The sequence below is a fragment of the Adiantum capillus-veneris genome, chromosome 25 (assembly GCF_014529385.1).
Source record: "Adiantum capillus-veneris isolate H3 chromosome 25, ASM1452938v2, whole genome shotgun sequence".
NCBI lineage: Eukaryota > Viridiplantae > Streptophyta > Polypodiopsida > Polypodiales > Pteridaceae > Adiantum > Adiantum capillus-veneris.
Window position 1 is genome coordinate 68,743,970 of NC_140955.1, and position 15,390 is coordinate 68,759,359.

Consider the following 15,390-nt stretch of genomic DNA (forward strand, 5'->3'; position numbering starts at 1 on the left):
GTATAACCAGTATTTCCATATGTGTACAAAGAGGCCACAAAAGTACAGAATGCCTCCTGGAGCAATTGCCACAACCTTCACCTGGGCAATGTAGAAAAGCAAGCCAAAGGTAATCAACTATGCAGCTTATATACATGACAACCTTGTGAAGATGGGCAACAAGAACCCCACATACATTGTGCCGGGTGAGCTAATCACTAAAGTGATTCATGGGGACTTCCACGCCAAGGGAAGATGGCCTGACCCTCCATCACAGAACGACTGGCTACGGCTCAAGGAAGATAAGGAGGAGAAACAGCCCAAAGCACCAAGGGTGGCAACACGTTTGAAACGCCGGCTAGAGACTGTGCAAGAAGAGCAGCCACCACAGCTGAAGAAGGGAAAGAAGGAATCTATCCAAGTGCCTGTAAAAGAGATGAAATCACAGAAGGCGGCACGGCTAGAGCGGCTCATGGAAAGCTTCAGAGCCGAAAGAGTCCTCAAAGGAGATTTGAATGAGCTATGGAAGCCGTCTCTAGAAGCAATGTCGGGATCATCTCAAAGGATGCACAGAGACAGATTTGACAACTATATTAAGAATTTTGAGTTCTAGATGCCACAACGAGAAAATATCCCACATGTACCATTTACGGAAGCAAAAGTGGAGCAAGTCCAACAACAACTGCTAGAGAAGCACGAAGGCCAAGAGAGATAGAGGAAGACAAAGGCGGACAGGGATTTCAAGAAAAAGCCAACAACTACACCGTCCAGCCTTGAGTCAAGCCCACCACCCTCACCACCTCCTGGTAGCCCTCCACAGACTCAACAGATAGAGGAGCAAGACAAACCTGAAGATAAAGAAGAGTCAAACCAAGAACAGAGCCAAGAGCAAGAACCAAAAGAAGAAGCTAAGCCTAAAAGTGAGCAGCCAGAGCCAAATGAAGCAAGGTATAACACATTTCTAGACCTACTGGCTGCCGGATATTCAAAAGAAGAGACTGCCGCAGTCACATTTGACTTGGCAAGCACGGGGCCCAAAGAGCAAATGCAGAGCTTGTGGTTAGTGGAGCTAAAGGAGATGGCCACTGATACAGTGGACTCGCACCCACCCACCAATGATTGGAATGTGGTGATGACCAAGCTAATCGGGCTAAGAGCACAATCAATGGCCTCAGAAAGTGAAATGGAAACTCTCAAAGCCACTGAAGTGCAAATAAAGCTTGAAGTCGACACTTTACAAAAACTAGTCTGGCAAAGCCACTGAAGTGCAAATAAAGCTTGAAGATAGAGAGAGAGCGAGAGATAGAGCTGCAAGCCAATCTGGCAAAGGCATTGCAAAGATGCCAGGAGATGGAAAGAGAAAACACGCAGCTTCTTAAAGACTGCAAGGAGTCGAAGAGGAATATAGACAACTCAGCAAGTCATTGACAGATGTAGCGAGGGAAAGGGATAACCTAACCCTACAACTTGCAAAGGAGTCCAAGGAAGTGGAGGCCATGCGGACTGCCAAAGAGAAGGCAAAAATAGAGCAGGAGGCTAGCCAGGATGAGGTTCTTGAGCTCAAGGACCAGCTTAAAGCTAAAGATCAAACCATCCAACGGCTACGGGCATCTTCAGCCAGAGTCAGAGCTACTAGCTCGACTCACACCACTTTAGAGAGCCAAATTTATGAAGAACAAATGAAAGACCTCCAGAAAAAGTTGACCTTAGAGAAGAAGAAAAGGCTGATGATGGAAAAAGGATTAGTAGTCATGCAAACCCGCATGGAAGAAGAGCAGAAGGCAATGCAAGATGAGCTAGAAAATATCAAGAGAAAGTTCGAGGAGGCGGAGAAGATAAACGCTGATTTGAACGACCTCCTCATGAATATGGGAGAACAAGCGGAAGCAGAGAAACAAACATTCCAAAAGCAGATAGAAGAGCTGAGAGGCCAGCAGGCAGAAGAGCAGGCAAGCACAGGGCCAACAACCATGGAAGGCATAGACCTTGAGAATGTGGCAGATCCTGTGGACACACCCGTGCAAGAGGAAATCCTTGTAGGACCCTCTCAAGATCCACAAGATCTGACACATGAACATTCAAAGGAGTAGAGGGTTTTTAAATCCATGAACATTCAAAGGATAGATTCCAGCAACCTTTGGCGTGAATGGCTAGAGCCCTCTCTCCCATATCCTTTGCTAAAGTACGAAGCCGCCACAATCAACAACAGAATCAGAGAAGAGCCAACAGTGCCACTCTACATAGCAGATATCTCCAATCTTGAAGGGGAAAAGTTGATAGTAGTCGCGACTCCCAGTCTAGTTGGAGAAAGGCATGGCTGATGAAGTATCCACAGTACCTAATCCATTTGGTAGAGGCACCATAAATCATCAGAGATAACCTAAGCTTCTGCCCTCTACCAAGGATGTGGACGTGGAAGGCCCAAGAGCTACTACAAGTAGCCAACCCACTTGGCTAAACTATCCGAAGCTGCGAGACTTGAAGGCAGGCGAGAGAATAAGTGTTCAATACATGGTGAAAACCCTAACGGGTGCCATCAAATTGTTCACTGGCTCGCCTGAACTATCTTACATAATGATGAGGAAGATTTGCAAAACTTTTTTGGCAGTCTTCGAGATGTTCAAACCGGGCCAGGCGACAGACAGTATCTTCTTCTTTCAAGATACTTACAGATGTGCATATGATCTATCTGGTCATCCTTCCAAGGAGTTGATACATGCATTGTATCACCTCCAGGCCTTTGAAGAAGCTTTCTGCACCGACTTCTTCACCATCAGCATCGACATATTTGGCCCAACACTATTGGCTCAACATGCAAGATATGAGTCGCTGCTCAAGATGTGAGAAACCATCAGATGAAGAACAGCTCAACAGCCATGTCGGGGATGACACGAGCAAGGAGCGGGGGAGTGTTAGAAGCCCGACAAGAGCTACACGCCAATACCTACATTACGCGCGTACGGTCCAGTTTTGCGAGCTCCATCTACGAGCTTCATCTGGTGATTCGGTGAGCATATGTTGTCCGATTTTGCATTGCATCATATCCACGTGTTCACATTGAGTAGAGCTACACATTAGGAACTTTAGATTTTGGAAACGAAGACCTACAAATTTCGGCCAAACATCCTACGTGATTTTGCACCGGGTGTTTTGGGTTGGGGTTTTGGTTTAGAGACCTTAGGGAGAGCTACCTATTGGTGTTAGTAGGGTCTCCTTCAAGTTCTGTGGGGTTTCGAGATTGTTTGATGGGTGTTCGGCTCTAGAAAGCATTGTAGGAAGTTTCCTCTTATGCACTCCTGAAGGCTGTGACTTAGACATTGGGTAGAGACCTCTGTAGGAATTAGTTAGGAGTCAATCGAGTGTAGGTTGACACCCTATGCTTGCTTCCACGCGCCTGCGGTTCAAGTTTCTTCCTTAGTTGACAAATCTTGTTAGGTGAGTTCTCGCTGTGCTGACGTCCGTCGCAGCGTATCCGTCCAACACCAATTTATTGCCTGGAGCCTCTTCATCAAGCTTTGTATACACTCCGAGATTTTAGCTTGGTAGTTTGTTATAAAAAATTGTGAGATAAGATCTGGCACAATTGATTTTAGCTTTAGCATTTAGCCTTTTTGCAAGCAGCATGGCAAGCACCTTCTCTGACACATAAGTGGGATTGTTCTTCAAGCTGACAGCCTTAGCAACAAACCTGTAGGCTGAGGGGACATCCAATCGTGCTACTCGAACCCCTTGTGCACCAACATTCCTTTTCTTTTTGGCTGCTTCATCCTCCTTCAGAGCTTGACTTATTTGCTCTGCAGATGCTGTGGTTGCCTTTTTCTCATTGCGCATTCTGAAGGCGTAGACAATGTCTTCAGGTGTCACTGTTATTTTTAATCCATTAACAATGGCACTGCCTTCCTCAGCATTGAAGTATCAAGAACCTATTTGATAATGGCTGTATCAAAAATCCAACTCCGTAGCTTGTACAACCACATGCAAACTCCGTAACTGCAGCAGCGATTCTGCCTAATCAATAAACACATATCTGTGTATCTTACGATGTGGGATAAGTGGTAGGGAGGCTTGAAAAGGAGTGATGACTGCTTCATTTTCATCCATTGTATCTTACATCTCTGACACTTTCTTTCTACCCATACATTGCGAGGATGGAAAATCTGTAGAGGAGGAAGACTTACTTGTATATTCAAATCCGCAGCAAGGTGTGTCAGGTAGGGACAGATAGGGACCAATAGAGACTTCTGACAAGGAGGTTTTTGGTTGTAATGAAGAGTCTTGAGAGCTTGGCGATGGTGAGTGTGTAATAACAGGTACTCATTGTGCAGGAGACCTGTGAGAAAGAATGCCCACACGCCTTACTATTATACGCGTACGTGCCATAAAAGCTCCACTACTTATTGTTCCTAGAGTTGTTTACCATTGGCGATGTGGCACACATGCATTGGTCATTTTTCCCCATAATACCTTTAATGATTATCACATTCATTCTCGCTAGCTCTTTTCCCCATAGGAACTAGTACTGACTTTGAAACTCTATTGGCTCTGTCACAGTGGCACTGGTTTGTCACTCTAAAACTTCACTAGAACTTTTACTGGTTCTGGTACTGGTTTTACATGGAAGAGATTTAGAATGGCTGGGTCTAAAAGTCTCTGGCCATCAACACCCAGAATACCAGTATGATCTTCTCTGGAGATCTCTTTTTCATTAGAATAATATAGCTTGATCCTGGCCCCATTATAAACACCTGGCAAACAGTAATCCAGATGAGTCCTTCAACCTCACTGTGCCATTGAAAAATATCCAATTGAATTCATATGGACCAGCCCAAGATGTCTTTAAATTTGGTTTCTTAGGGCCCATTTTGGACTAATAAAGCAAAATTAAGTCTCCCCTTTGGGACTCTCGAACCTTGATTCTTCTATCATGCTAGTGTTTTCTACGTTGCTGAACAATCTCCTGTTCCAACATGGCTCTTTGTCGTAGCTTGTCCAACTGCACTAATTCCTCCAGTCTATGTTTAAGATTACGATTAAAATCTAGTCCATATTCAACCGCCATTCTGAGACTGGAAATCACAAATTCAATAAGCACTATAGCTTTTGTACCATACACCATTCTGAAAGATGCCATTCTAGTGTTGAATTTATAATCTATTCTATAGGCCCATAGAGCAATCTTGTAAGGTCTCTGACCCCGATCAAAAAGAGCACCCTTCTACCATGAAATGAATATAATGGAATAAGTTACTATTTTTGGCAGTTTTCCAAATTCTATAAGTGCCATGATGTTTAGAATGTTTTAAAGCTTCGAAATGTGAATTAAAATAATTTTTGTAAAAAAATTCTAAAATTAGCAAGTTTTTGGTCACCCGACCTGTCCAGTCTTGATCGTCTCGAAAAACTGCACCCGTACCCCAAATTTGAAAAAAATGCATTTTCAGACCCCGGGGGTTGCTAAATATGGCAAGTACTCGAGCCAGTACGTCTTAATCAAAGCTTCGTATAGCAATTTTCAGCATCAAAATCCGACTCGTATGACCCGTTTTAGCATAGAACCAAATTTCCTAAAAATTGTCCGGGGAGGTATCGGGGGCCCGAGGCTGTATGGGAACAGATTCCAGCCCACTCTAGTCCAGCTTTAGTAGCTAGGGGGTGCCCTCTTGCCTTGTGGGAGTCCTGGGGAAGCTGCCAAGCCAGTAGCTTAGTGTCAGAACCAGTTAACCAAGCCAACCTGACACTTGGTGGGTAGGGAACTGGACTTGCCATGCTTAACTGGAGAAGCTCCCAGATGCATTTAGCAACCCAGGTCGATTTTCAGCCTGTAGGAGCCTATTTAAAGACCTGCACACACACACACACACACACACACACACACACACACACACATATGCTCACACACACACATAGTGCATACACACACACCTACACACACTGGGAAGGTGCTGCCGGATCACCCCTCGGCATGGAATTCATTGTATATTAAGTTCTCAAGTAGGAAGGAAATGATTAACGGGTATGCTGGTTGCAATTAGGAAAGAATGTCTGCTAGGGAAAATTTAGCTCGACGTGTTCATTTTATTTCCAATGTTGAATCAGTCCAAACCCCCCTACTGATCACAGGGGGCAGAGTTCCTCGTTAAGGGCTCTTGAATCCACGACTTGCTTTCTATGCGGTGGGAACCCACGTCTTTCTTTCTATGCGGTGGGAGTGTCCATGACGTGCTTTCTATGCGGTGGACATACCTAGTTGTATGGGCAGCTAGGCGACAGCGGGAGGAGTGAACTCTCGCTGGAGGGGGGATGTTGTACCTCCAGAACATTCGAATTTTAATGAATAAGTTTGAGTAGAATTTTTACTAGAATACTGTCTTGGTGTTGTTTGCAATACTGGTTGAAGGGCTGTCTTAACGAACAATGTGCTTCGGAATTAAAACAAGGAATGTTTATGTTGAACAACCTTTGTGGTAGTAATTAGGTCACACAAGGAAGTGTGAGTGTGGGGGTGGAAAGTGGGGGCTTGGCTCAGGTTGCCAATGCCTACGAGATGGGTGGTCCCGATTCGTCGGGAACTCTCTGTCCCCATAGTGCTTACTTCGATATTAGTAATACTCATTGCCCCTAGAGCGGTGAAATCTCGAGGGTACGTGCCTCTGAAACATGGGGAAAAAGGCACTCGGGGTTTCTCTCCTCTTGGAAGGTGGGTCTTAGGATCGCTAGATAGTTTAAGTACGCTTCCCCTGCGAGGTGGAGCTAGATCTCCCTGCTAGTAGGCTCGAACTCGACTCACTTTGTGATGAGAGATTGTCCGCTAGTCAAACCCTGAACCATTTTGTTTGCTTCCGCAATAGATCTAGTGGCCACCGGGTTCACCATCAGATCCGCCATTGGAGACGGTGGGGTGGGGACCTCACAAGTCTAGAGATTGAGATCCCACTAGTGTGGCTCCTTCTAAACAATCTGGGTTAGAATATTCTTGATGGTTTTTGTATCACTCTCTACTTGACCATTGCACCTGGGATAATATGGAGTTGATGTCCTGTGCTTAACTAAGAGCATCTCCTTCAAAATTTTCGTGGTATCATTGATGAAATGTGTCCCTTGATCAGACACAATCTCAAATGGGGCATCCATAGTAGCATATAATGTTTTCAAATAGGAAAATAGTAGTGGACTTCACAGTATTATATGGAAGATCCTTGGCCTCCACCCATTTACTGACATAACAGGTAGCCATCAAGGTATACCGGTTCTTCCTTGGAGTGACCTTCTTGAATGGTCCCATGAAGTACAGACCCCATTTGATGAATACTCCCAGTGGTTGAACTGGAGTAAGTACTCCTATGAGTACCTCCTTCGCTTTGACAACTACTCTCTTTTCTTTTGCCAAGATTCAATTGTCATTTTTGAGCTTCTCAATCTCTGTTTGTTGTGTAGCTATTAGTTTGGCATCTTTATTCCGGTTGATGGGGGTGAGTTCCAACATCATAGTCCTCAGTTGCTTCATCTCCTTCTTAGAGTTTTCAAGATTAGTCTTCAATTGATTTTAGGCTAAAACGGGTCATACGAGTCGGATTTTGATGCCGTAAATTGCTATACGGAGCTCTAACTAAGACGTACTGGCCCGAGTACCTGCCATATTTAGCAGCCCTCGGGGTCCGAAAATGCATTTTTTTCAAATTCGGGGTACGGGGACAGATTTTCGAGACAGTCAAAACTGGACGGGTGGGTGACCAAAAACTTACTATTTTTGGAATTTTTTTACAAAAATTATTTTAGTTCACATTTCAAAACTTTAAAACATTCTAAACCTCATGGCACTGACAGAATTTGGAAACCTGCTAAAAATAGTAACTTATTCCATTATATTCAATTCATGGTACAAGGGTGCTCTTTTTGATCGGGGTAAGAGACCTTACAATGGATGCATCTTAGAGATACTCCTATTGAAGGTGAGTGGTTGTTGGTTAGCGACTTCAATATGGTAGAAAAGAGCAGGGATAGAACAGGATCCTCCAGTATATTGGCTGGCTCCGAAAGGTCTAAATGGCAAAGTTTGTGTGAAAAATGGGGGATGATCGACTTATAGGAAATCGGCCCATGGAACAGCACGCGTGGTTTCACCTACAAAAGCCTCCAGTATGACCACACTGCTTCCAGGCTGGACAGATGCTATTTCTCACACCAAGCTGACTGGATACTGTCGTTGATGGAGATGAAGGTAGTCCCAACAAAAATCCTGTTGGATCACATACCTCTACACATACATGTTAAGAAGAATACATGGAAGGATCAAACCCCAAGAGGTGGAAAAAAACTGTTAGTAACAGAGGCACACCTATTCAAAGACCCTCTTTTCAGGAATCTAACCAGGAAAGCACTGGGTAAGCTCAAAAGATATGTCGACCTCAACAAACACAATGTGTGGGACCTCTTTGCTTGGAGCATCCAGAAAGCAATCAAAACCTCGGGCCCCTAAATCAAGAAAGCTAGGGAGGTACACCTTCTACATCTTATAGCAGAGGTACAATTGCTTACCTCCAAAAAAGCCAATGGGCTTACTACTGAGGACGAACACAAACGATGGCTTGAAGCCAAATCTAACCTTACTAATGAGCAGTTAGAAGATATCATAAAAGCAAGGCTTCTCTCCAAGGAGACTTTCCTTCAACCTGAAGCCTCTAATCAAGCTCCGTTTTTTAGGGCTTTAAAAATCAAGAAGAGCCGAGGCCATGTACGCCGCTCGCTCTATGATGAGAAAGGGACAGCAATTCATAACCAGGATGAGATGGCTAGTCTGATGCTGAGTTATCTTAGTCAAGTCATTGGATGGCCAGAGATCCAATCCCAAGAAGTGGAAAAAGCCTGAAGGACCTTACTTCAGAGTGCCAAGAAGAAGATTCCCCACTCATAAGCTAATTTCTTGGAAAGGGAATTTTTTGAAGACAAATGTACACTAGCATTGCAAGCCCTTGGCAAGGAAAAGTCCCCTGGTTGGGATGGGATGACGGTGGAATTCTATAGAGAATTCTAGGAGGATCTTAAGGTCCCAATCACAAGGTTGGCCAATAAAGCCATTGTCGAAGGGTCATAGGAGATAAGCGTAAAGAGAGGGCTTATCAAACCCATCCCAAAATAGATCTGTTGTTCTCAACTGAAACATTGGTGCCCTATAACAATGATGTCGGTGGCCTACAGAATTATTGCTAAAGCTATAGCCCTCAGACTAGCCCCCTTACTAACCAAGATCATCTCTCCCCATCAACATGAGTTCATCAAAGGAAGGTCCATTTACGATAACATCTTGGTAGCAATGGTGGGCATCAAGTACACAATTGTCACAAAGCAAGAGTGTGTTTTGCCTACAGTTGGACCTGGATAAGGCTTATGACAGAATAACATGGACATATATAGAAGCCGTCCTGGAAGCTCTGGGCTTTGGGCCTTGCCTATGTCGTCTGGTAAGTGTATTGGGAACTGGAAGCCAGTGAGAGCTCCTATTCAACAATAGAATTGTGTGCTCCTTTGAGGTCAAAAGTTCTATTAAGCAAGGATGCCCTCTGGCCCCCCTACTTTTCTCTGTAGAATCACATCCTTTAATCACGACCCTCGAAGCTATTGCGAAACGAGGTGAGTTGCAAGGCCTGGCTTTACTAGGAAATAGCCAACTCCTAGCAAAATCTTTTGCAGATGATTCTCTCCTCTTCTTGAAGGCGTGCCCCTAGGTCATTAGGAAAGCTCTGGAGATTGTACAAATATTCTTAGTAGCTTCGGGGTCCTAGTGTAATATAGAGAAGTCAAGGCTGATCTCCCTTTCAAAAAATGACTCATTTGACCTTTCTAACTGGTCGGGGGAGATTCTCACAAAATGGAATATCTTCAAACATCTGGGAGCCCCCTTGGGGGTGGACGTAACTCACAAGCAAAGATTTGAGTGGGTGCTTGAAAAAATCAAAACAAAAATGAGTAGGTGGGAGTATGCTCTTCTCCCATTCCCTAGTCGGATAAAAGTGATAAATGCCTTTATGATTCCTTATATTGCCTTCACTAGCCCGCTTCTCAAGATGGCTAAGTGTCACTGGAAAGAGTTCTTAACACCAGTAAAAAGGTTTTTATGGAAAAACAACACAAAATCCTCCAGGCCATGGCAATGTGCCCATTGGGAATCAGTTGCTCGGCCGGAGAATCAAGGAGGCCTCGGAATTCTAAACCCTGTGGCCCATGCAAAAGCTTGTTGCACCAAATTTGTTGTTCCCTTGGGTAAACAGGATCAAGTTTGGGCGGTCATGATCAAAGATATGATAGAAGCAGCTAAACTTGGCACGAAAGGTGGAAAGTGGAGAGGGATGGAGGATCATGACAAGCTGTTAGCCCCAACATGGTCTACCCTAAGACTGGGGGTAGCTCAGGAGAATTGGTAAGAAAATGCAATAGTGAAGCAGGAATCTTAAAGTGGGGGGGGGGGGGGGGAAACGAGATACTACAAGAACTCCATTTTGCATTGGTCCCCCTAGATTTCCAAAATTGTAGATCCGCCTCAAATTCCCTATTGGATAGAGACAGCCAGGAAGCTGAATAATAAGGGTCTGAATCGACTGGGGAACTTCTGGGACAGTGACAACAAGAGTTGGAAAACCATTGTTCTTCTGGTTACCCACTACCAACTAAATAGCTTGGAGGTCTTGCTGGTCCACAAAGTGATGAAAGAGCTTGACAATATAGTGATTCCTATGTGTGATTTAGAGTTTGACTGGAATGCTTGTAAATGGCCTAAAATTAGTCTCTTATGGAAGCCCCATCCTAAAGACATTTATCATGCAATGATGCATAAGAAGAATTGGTCTAGCCCCCTTAACAAGATATGGAAAAAACAATGGCCGAAGGAAAGGTGGGAGCAAGTAATGGAGAACATATAGAAGCCAAACGTTCTGCAGCACATGAAGGTATTTTTATGGAAGGTAATTTGAGGTGCTCTACCAAAAGGGCGTGAAGATTCAGGAAAGAGGGATTGGGTCAAATTGATGCTTGGGATGCAGGTTGGCTAGTGAAGATCTGGCCCACCTCTTCATGGATTACCCAACTATCAAAGGCCTCGTAGGGAAAAGATGCAAGTGGGTCCAAAGAACATAGAAAATTGGAATTACAAGACTGATCTATTCCTTGGAGGGAAGAATTTAGGTGGTGCTGCTCTCCTCATCAGCATCAAATCGTCAGGTACTTCTTCTTACATAATGTATGGCAGATAAGGAACCGCCGTGTGTTTGAAGGAGGTTTTGAGGTGGCAAGCTTCGCAGAAATTATACAAGAAAGCAAAGTGCTAATATGGACGCTCCGATGCAAGCAACACTCGAAGTATTGGTCTAGGGCTACTTGTGTCGTGTTGTCAGCAGAGGGCATGCCTAGGACGGGAGAAAATCTTGGCCATCGGTAATTAAAAGATCTCAGAAGAACATGATAATGGACCTTATGTATCAAGGATAAGGGGGCAAGTTGGTAGGGATGGCTACCCTGATTGCCGATGTAATTATGGTCCCTGGCGGATGATGTCATGGCTCAACACGAGCATGACAAGACCTTGTAATTATTTGGGTTGATTAATATAATTCACTCACATTTGTGAGTTTTGCAAAAAAAAAATAAAATCAAAAATGCCACTTTAAGATTCATAAATGCCAGTGTAGAGAGGAGGAAAAAGGGAATATCTACGTCGTCATCCGCCTTTGATTCTTTCTGGATTGCCTCATCCATAGACTGCATCAAAAGCTTCAATAAGAAATTATAGATGTTTGTTGCTTTGTCAATAAACAACTCTTCTTCCCAACAAGAGTCTTTCAGCCCATCAAAAGCTTCAATAAGACATTATACATGTCTCTTGGTTTGTCAATAAACAACTCTTCCTCCCAACAAGAGTCTTTCAGCCCTATATCTTTGATTATTGGCCACCACACATAGGGCAATGTTTTGATTTGCAATCCCTTAAGAAAACGGAGCTTATAGGCTGAATTGTTGAAACATAATAAGTTATCTAAACAAACCATCTTCAAAAACAATAGTATGTCCAGTTTCCCTATGTCAGCCTTTTTCATAGTACTTACTTTCTTCCTCAAATCCCTGAATTTGGTAATTTTGACCTATTTTATTCCTTTTCAGCTCTTCTTTTCAACAACTTCCTCACATTTCACTGTATCCTTTTCTATTTGAATTTGTTTCAATACATACACTCAATGCTTCCCTTCTCTTACCTTTTCATCTTTCTTCTTTGACTGCAATCGCTCTTCCTCTCCAATCAGCTCATCCTCTAGCTGAACCCTCTCGCGCTCTTCCTCCTCAATCTTCTTCAAAATTTGGCATCTAATGTCATCAAATGCTCTGTTTTGACTAACCACAAAGCAAAGATTTTGTGTGGTGGCTAGAGTTGAAACAAGTACCTGGTCATGATTTTGATATGGGGAAAGAAATCTCAAATGTTGTGTTTAGATAACCACAAAGATTTCTTTCCCCTTATCAAAATCATAACCAAGTATTCCTTTTAACTCTCGCCACCACACAGAATCTTTTCTTTGTGTCTTTGGGTGCTTGTTTTGGAGTATCATTGACTCCCAACAACTGAAATTGAAACATAGCAATTTCTCTCTCTCTCTCTCTCTCTCTCTCTCTCTCTCTCTCTCTCTCTCTCTCTCTCTCTCTACCATCTTTACAAGTGCAGATTTGTTCATTTGCTCATGGACCTTCCAGCCAGACTCATTGTGCATATTGACAAAAGAGATCAACTCTTCTATTTTCTTGACTTTAGCTTTCTCTGCCTTCTTGCTCCTCGTCCTTTGTGAGACAAAGGGGACTAGAACATGCTAATCTCCACGCAGCCATGCTCTATATAGGCCCTTGGCCTACTAAACATAGAGACCCCCTTGATTGCATGTCTCTCTTGGCCCTTGGCCCCGCCCGGTCCTACCCTTGGCATGACATTACTCCCCCCTTGGAGAAGCGTTTTCGTTAACGAGTCTTACCATACACCGAGAAATTTTTTTGAGCAAATGGTAAAATCGAGCGAGATCCACCACAAAGTTTGAGCAGTCAAAGCAATTGAACTAGCAAGCCATCCCTCTTCTTGATATTTTGTGGAGCCACGATGATTAGAATAGTGGAAAACATCACACACATTCCCTATGACTCCTCCAAGGCTCAACTACCTAAGGTAACCATCCCACATCTTTACAAATACTCAAAAGGCACTCTATCCCACATGAAGACTATTGGCAACTTGTTTAGGTTTATCTGCCACTGTTGTTAACTAGATTTTTTTTGAAAACATAATCTTTAAGATCTTATCGCTAGCTTAAACATCAAAACTTGAATTTGTACAATTTTTGTTTCACTAATTGCCCTAGTAGGTGTCTTGGAATTTTTTTAATTCCCCATAAGATGTAGTCCACCATCTTTAGTCTAGGTCTACAAGACATTCTTCATGCCGACCTTGAGATGCCGATTGCAAGGAAGCAATCGGGAGGCACCATCTCTCTCTCTCTCTCTCTCTCTCTCTCTCTCTCTCTCTCTCTCTCTCTCTCTCTCTCTCAGCCTTCACACAAGTTCATGAATCTTTGGTCACAAGGATGAAGTGCAATAAGATTCCTTTTAAGGAATCTTGTGACAAATTTTGGATGTTAGCCTAGCAGTTTCCTTAGAAAGGAATCTCATCATCAATAAGATTTTTAGTAGAGAAAGGAATATCCAAATTTTTAGTAGTTTTTTAATAGAGAGAAATAGGAGTATCTATTGTTGTTGTTGTGTTTTTTGTAGAAAAGAGTTGAATTAAAAGGAAAGTGAGGAAAATACAACTGCCTTGTTAGGAGGGAAAGGGGTTATCTCTTCTGTAAGAAAACAGACCACAAAGGAGTGAAGTGAAATACGTCATAAGAAAAGAAAGCAATCCTTGAGGATTCATACAAGGAAAAGATATGTTGCCAACATCTTTGCCACCTTATGATTTTTTGCATTTCTTTTACTTCAATGCTTGAAGCTTCTTTTACCATACCAAGACAATTCTTCATGATACCAGGCCAAAATTGATGGACAAGGGAATGAAAGATCAAGAGTGATTTACCCCATGAGTTGCTTTATTTCTCTCGGTCCAAATCTTCCACAAAAATTAGCCTGTCAGGGAAGTTCAAAGTGGAACATCCATGGTCCCTTAGGAGAAGGCATTTCCAATTGAGTGTTGATCCTTTTGCAGTTCAGTTCTAAAAGGAAGATTACATTGGGTACTAGACTCTTAATTCATGACATTTGCACCTAGGGCAAATCCCATCTGAAACCTCCAACTTCTTTGATTTGGCTTGTGTCCATATTCCTTGACGGAGGATCAACAAAATAAGGCAACTATGTTTGATGGCCATAGGATAATCCCAAATACACTTGAACATTTACTCCCATCGTTTGGCTTTCCACTGAAGACCTCATGTACTATTTAGCTTTTTCACTACCTTTGAATCCATCTTCAGAGAGAAAGTATTGTGAAGGTACACATGAAGACAAATTTGTGAGAGGGAAAGATAAAATTCTTAGAACATTGTTGTAGCTTGCTTGAGAAAACCGAATACCTTTTAGTAATCATTGTTGCACAGCCTTTAACGATTTTTTCTTTTAATCCATTTAGCAATGATCTTCCTTGATTCTCTCTCTCTCTCTCTCTCTCTCTCTCTCTCTCTCTCTCTCTCAATATAGAGGTCAGAATGATCCTCTCTCACTGTGAATGCATGTGCCTTTTTGAAAATAGGTATCTAATTTCAGTTGGTGCAAGGCTTATTGATTTAGGAAGAATCTTGATTGATTTCTCTCTCTCTCTCTCTCTCTCTCTCTCAATAAAACCAGGCAATAATGAATAAATTTTATATCTGAAGTGTACGAACAATAAAACCATCACAAAATAGGCCTCTACCTTGGCAGCACTATGTAAGAAAACCAATCACAAGTAAAGGGGTAATCGATCTAGGAAATTCAAAAAATTTGTGAAACAAAACTCCAGGTGATACATAGTTTCTATATTAAAGAAAGCTTCATGTGCAGTGCAACATGCAAGCCATTCTTGACTCGCAACTCGCTTTGTTTAAAGTGATGCAGCCTACACATGAAAGGGGACATGCACCATGCCTGTGCATTGAAGGCGGCACGCTGCAGACAGTGACCTATAGCAACATTTTTTCGAGCAGCAACCTGCAGTGATTTTTTAAGAGTAAATTGTTTTTTCATGAGTTACAATCATTTAAAAACTTCTCAAAACAGTCCGCGACACCCGTGGGCTGTTTTCGGGAGCTTTTGGACCTCTTTCAAAGACGCACGCCCGAGAGAGAGAGAGAGAGAGAGAGAGAGAGATATGACGATTGTGTTAGAAGACATACGGTCACCTGACTATTTTTG